We start from the raw sequence: 6,188 nt of genomic DNA, 5'->3' as shown, positions 1-6,188 counted from the left end.
TAAAGCGTGAGTGTTACTTTCGCAATTCCACGGATGATGAGCCGCATCAATATTTGAAGAATTTGTCTGTCAGACACACTAGCAGAACAATGTGTTGCCAGATGCAGTACAGTTGAGGGTCTTCAAATACTCTTTAGCCGGGAAAGCAAGAACTTAGCTTGAGAAGTTGCCCCAAAATTCCATTCATACTTGGGGCGAGCTAGTGAATGTTTTCAAGAAATGGTTTCCTCTGAGCAAGAAAGCAAAACTCAGAGACGCGATATTTGAATTCAAGCAACTTCTGGGGAAAGAACTTTATGAAGCTTGGGAGAGGTTCAAGGAATATTTGATGAGGTCTTCGAATCATGGTTTTTCGGAGAATATATTTATGAAGAACTTCTGTACGAGGCTGGATCCTATGACCCAATCTGTGGCAAATAATGCGGCCAATGGGTGTTTTATGGACAAGTCATTTGCACGAACCACCCAATTTCTTGACAAACTTACTACACAAAATCTAGCACGACACTCGGGTCGCACAGATGGTGTAGCATATGGGGCTCCTTTATTGAACAATACAGTGAAGGAGAATCAAGAGAGACACCAAACGATTTCTCAACTTTCTACTAACATTAGCTTGTTAACCAAGAGGTTCGCGGAGGATGATACAAAGAAAGTGAATGAAGTAGAGGAAATGCAACCTTTACCAAATGGCATGTACCAAACCCAACAATGTCCATTTCAAGAGGGACCCCCTATGCAATATGAGGAGGCCAACTATGTCAACAATTCTCAAGGGGGTTATCAAAGACAACTTTCAAGGGGCCGGCTATCAAAATCAATGGAAACCTCAACCGCAAGTTCAAGATAATCAATATGGAATAAATGATCGAGGTAATTTGAATCAAGGGAATTAAAACAACAATAATAACTTCGGAGATAAGAGGTACAATCCTTATCTTCCACCAAAGGGCCAATCATCCAACTCACAAAATTGGCGAGAAGGTCCGCCAAATGATCAAGGGAATTCTAAATTGGAGAGTATGCTGGAGCCAGTATTGGAAAATCAAGAGAAGTCCGACACTTCGATGAAGAACTTGACCCAATTAGTGGGTTCACTCCACATCATTTCAAAAGCTAGAATCACAAATAAGGGACCTTCCTCGGGAGAAAAACCCAAAGGAAAAAGGGCAACTCCCAAGCGACACGATACCTAACCCAAAAGGTACTAGGAGCGGCTATACATCTCATAGCATGTGTAACACCCCGTACTTCTTGATGCGTGTACAAATAAATTGAAGTTGACGAAGTTACGTGAATATGGAAGAATAAGGTTATAGTTTCTCTTACGAGTACAAGTGTATGCAAATGTTAAGTGTAGTTGTGGTATGAGATTAATAAACGAATGAAACATCAGAGAAAGGTAGAAAACTTACTAGCTTCACCTACGTGTTTCACCTATTTTCTTCACTTATGTGTTTCACTTACTTTCTTAGACGTCCTATATGCTTGAGCTACTTGCTTACCCATCCTATTTACTCAAGCTACTTGCTTACACGTCCGACTTGCTTGGCCTACTTACTTCCCATCCTACTTGTTAAATAAGGACGAAACACATGTTTAGAGAAAATCAACAACCTTCTTAATTAAGTAAGTGACAAGTAGGTGCATCACCTACTTAAAATGAGTGGCCCAATTAAAAGGGAAAGAAAAAGGTGAGATGGGGCAGCCCAAGATCCAGATCTGCCAAAGCCCATTTAATGGGCCATATATCCATGTAGTATATCTCATTCTCACTTAAAAAATATTCCACAAACCTCTCTCTTCTCTCTCTAAAATCTGAACCCTCTCCAACCAGCAACTATGGACGTTGCAAACTCTCTCTCTCTCTCTCTTCTTCATGTATTCTTCAAGCTCCATGGAAGCATGAACTTTCCTTCTTCCTCCATATCTCAAGGTAACTATATCTCTCTTACACAAAAAAGAAGGTTGTTCCTTTATTCCATTTAGGGTTCTGGCGTTGTGCTTTAATTTTCTTGCAAACAGCCCATAAAATCATCTCTTTTGCTCTAGGACTTCAAGTAATTGGGAGATTTCTACAAGATAAGTAAGTGGAAAAAGCAGTAGGGTTAGCAGCCAAGTTTCTTCCTTTTTCTCTCAAGTCTATGGTGAGTTGTAACTAAATTCCCTCTTCAATTATCCTTTTAATTCACGAACTCTAATCTTTCTCTCTCTCTCTCTCTCTCTCTCTCTCTCTCGAGATAGTCATATTTGTTCGGTTATGTAACATTGGGACAGAATGTGCTGGTTCCCTTCTTAATTAGGTTTGTAATCTCTTCGTAACCTCGTAAAGGAAGTCGTAAGGATGGTATTGTTATGTTTACTGTGTAGGACTCATTGGACGGTGATCAAAAGCCGTAAGTCTAGTTTTATTTACTGTTTTGGGGTTATTTTTTGGTTGTTCTTAATGGTATGGAGATTGGGAGGGGATGGTAGCTCATGATGAGCTTGTTTGTTGTTAAAAAGAGGTCGCGTGTGGAGTACACCATAGAATTATAGCCTCGGGAGCTCGTCGGTCTTCAATTTCTTGATAATATTGTTGGTATAGCTATAGCATGTCGTGGGAATGTTGGTATAGTTGTTATGTGTTGTTGGATTGTTGGTGATGTGATATTAGTCCATCTTAATAGGTTAGACATTTATCGGCGGGATTGACTTGTCATAATTCATTCAGGGATTGAGCTAAGGTACATAAGGCTATTTCGTTCATTCGCCACTTCAGCACGACGTGTGTTTGTTTGTTCCTTGAAGGGGTTATAAAGTCTAGAGTTGATGAAAACATATTAGCCTCATGTTATAAGTTCCGTGAGTTGAACAAGGGATACTGTCACGCCTTAAGCCCAGGGAGGCATGGCCGACACTCGGTGCGAACCACTCTGTAACTCATGTCCTCTGGACGTATACCAGGACACCTTAGGCCAACGAGGCCAAAGGCTGTCATACATATGCTATCATAGGCTGATGAGACCATAACTCATAACAAACCCGTAAGTGGGCAATTGTCGAATTTCAACTGGGAATAAATCCCAAAAGGGCATACATATATATGCATACCGATATATATATATATATATATATATATATATATATATATATATATATGGGCCGATAGGGCCACCATATGATCTACTGACAACTGTAAGGCTGACAAGGCCACAAAGCATACCGTACCTACTGAACATGTGTCTACAAAGCCTCTAGGAGTGTCTGACATCATAACATGGTCGGGACCCTGGCCTATTGATGAAACCTGTGTACATAAGCTGGCAATATGACCTCTAGACTTGGCTGCACTCTGGATGAAATGGAGTGTTACCAATCCTCAGCTAAATAACCACTTTGTCTGCCATTAGTGCTCGTCAAACTGACTATTTGGACCTGCAGGCATGAAATGCAGCACCCTAGCAACGGGACGTCAATACAAAGAAATGTACTGAATATGTAAGGTTGATAACAACATCAATATAACTCTGAAACTCATGAATGTAAAAGATATACATATGTAATTCCGCTAAAATAATATGATTTAATATAGATCATCTTAGCATACTATGAGTCATCTGAGATCTCCTGATCACTATGTCTATACCGTAAAACCGTCATATTGTAGAACTCTTACCTGTGGTAATGTTCTGGCTATTTTAAACTATATCTGTTCACTTATCTCCGCTAGATCATATGCTATAAAGCTAAACTAAAACATAAGAGTGACACTTATGCATTGCAAGTTAAACCGTCTGTAAGGCTCACTTACAAACAAGATTATCTAGTGGCACGTGATAGCAAGGCAGACTGTTCGTACGGTTCATAGAGTGGCACTTACGCATTACAAAGTAGACCGTCGGTAAGGCTCACTTACTCGGGTTGGACTATGTGTGCCTCTGGCCGTCCATAGGCAACCCTTACTGTGCACCTATGTGTTCACCAGTGACCGTCCATAGCGCTCACAATATCCAAACTCTGTGCTCCTATGCGTTTCATAGTCCGTCCATAGGGATTGTATCTTATGCATACGCAACCCCGATAATCATACAAACATCATACAATAAATCAACTCATAATCTTACTAAGGGACTTGTACATGAATAACAGTTACTCTTGCTACAAACTGTTGCTATATAAGTTCTTGCGTGGGAGTCGCTGTGGCTCGAACAGACTTACCGACAAAGGCATGGGGTTGCTAATATCTATATGAAGCCGGGGTCACTAAAGCAATATCAACCAAGGAATTCGTGACGCTATCAAACACGTGGAAGAAGTTTCTCAACTATTCTGCCGGGGACTTGTACTATTAACTACTTAAGTGACTTACTATATTCCTTACCTTACATTCTACTCTCTTTAGGTACTAAGGAGTCTCATAATTGTCTTTGGAATGATGCAACTCTCTCCGTTAAAGCTTTACAATCTATTCTAGTGATTATGCATTTTATCATTCTATAACTAATAACACTTCTAGCTTGTCGACTATTCTTAAGTAGTCATCGGTGGAATACTAAAACTCTTGGTTGTACTCGACATGCAAGTTCTCGAAAAGCTTTACTCAATTCTGGGAAGCACTCAAGGATTACACCTAAGGATAGCTATAGCCTTATATACAGATTCTCATAATAAACTCATAGACAGAACTCAACCGTCGACCGGAATGTATACATTAACTCATCCCCTTGAACTTCTTATAAGGGGGACATAACTTACAGAATCATGTCGAAAGAAGGAAAGGAAAGCCTTACATACCTTGGTCGAAGCTGTTCTCTACACTTGCCCCGAGAGCCTTGTCAATAATTTAATCTACAAGGAACAACCATACGACTACTTTTAATATCAAGAACAGGCTATAACCGATACGACAAGCTTAGCTTTTAATGAATCGGACAACATCTCTCCCGTTTCCCTTACTTCTATGAATCCATAACAACAACAACAAAAACCTATATACATGATTTTCTTTATAAATCTAGCCATGTAATAATGAAAAACAACCTTAAAATAGTTCAACACACTAGAACATCTTGAACCCGGTTTTTCTGACCTTTATCGTGCAAGTTCTCAACTGAAAAATCTTCAATACAAGTAGAAGAAGATGGATATTACCTCAAACAACTTAGCACAACCCTGGATCCAAGTTTACTTCAACCTAAGGCAATCTAGACTTCAACAACTATGAGTAATACGAGCTCCTACTACCATCATTAACTATTCGGAAGGAAGAATTGAATCAAAATCTAATAGAACTTGCTTAGGATGATGAGGGACTTTCTTGAGAATATTTTGGAAGTCTAAGAGTCTGTTTTGGTGTGGGAAATGAAACAAAGTGTGGGAAATGAAACAAATGAAACTGCCATCCCTTTAACTCAATTTACAAACTCAGCACCACCACTAATATGCGTCCTGAACTGTGATGCAAACCACAATATACTGTTGCAGATCATGGAGCATTTCAAAACAGAATGTTGTCTCAACTTTTGCTTCAATATGCGCCCCAATCCGAGCATTAAGGACTGTAGAAGGATACCTAGGATGAACTGTGTGGCTAGATCACCTCGTTGTTATTTGGTTATAAATTATAAAGTAAGGTCAATCATGTAAGTAGAGTAACACCCCGTGCCTTTAAGATCGTCAGTGTATGATGGGATGATGGATTGCTACTTAAGATGAATTGCATTGTTAACTTTCAGAAGGTTCTTGGCCGGCTATAGATTAAATTAAGAAGAATCATATAGATAGCTTAGATGTTTGTCAACGGGTTATAGGTCCTAGTGAGGATGAATTATATGGATGGGGTCAAAATTATTATTAATGTATTATAGTTCCTAATTAAGCTGAATCATATACATAGCTTATGGTTTACCGTTATGGGATTAGAGTAGCCTAATTAAGATGAATTATAATGATGGTTTCCAAAGTACCGCTAATAGAAGATAGAGTGTTGGGTTAAATTAGATGGATAGTTTCGAATTATTGACATTGGGGTGTAGATTTACGTAAGCTAAATTGTGTTAATAGCTCCTGGAAAATCATAAAGGGGTTATAAATTTTATTTAAGATGAATCATGTCGATAGCCTTTAAGTGATCATAATTGGGTTATAGATGAATCATGTTGATAGATTATGGATTACCGTTAGTACCTTTACCTAAGATGAATCAT

The 6,188-nt window shown here is 39.0% G+C and overlaps 1 non-coding gene across 1 annotated transcript; it reads right to left on the bottom strand.

Annotated features, from left to right (window-relative positions):
- Positions 1-244: 244 nt before the first annotated feature.
- LOC132616286 (small nucleolar RNA R71) lies at positions 245-351 on the bottom strand. Its single transcript, XR_009573077.1, has one exon. It is a non-coding gene; the product is annotated as a small nucleolar RNA R71 (small nucleolar RNA).
- Positions 352-6,188: the final 5,837 nt, after the last annotated feature.

Source organism: Lycium barbarum, chromosome 10, assembly GCF_019175385.1.
Source record: "Lycium barbarum isolate Lr01 chromosome 10, ASM1917538v2, whole genome shotgun sequence".
NCBI lineage: Eukaryota > Viridiplantae > Streptophyta > Magnoliopsida > Solanales > Solanaceae > Lycium > Lycium barbarum.
This window is presented reverse-complemented; position numbering and strand designations above follow the sequence as displayed.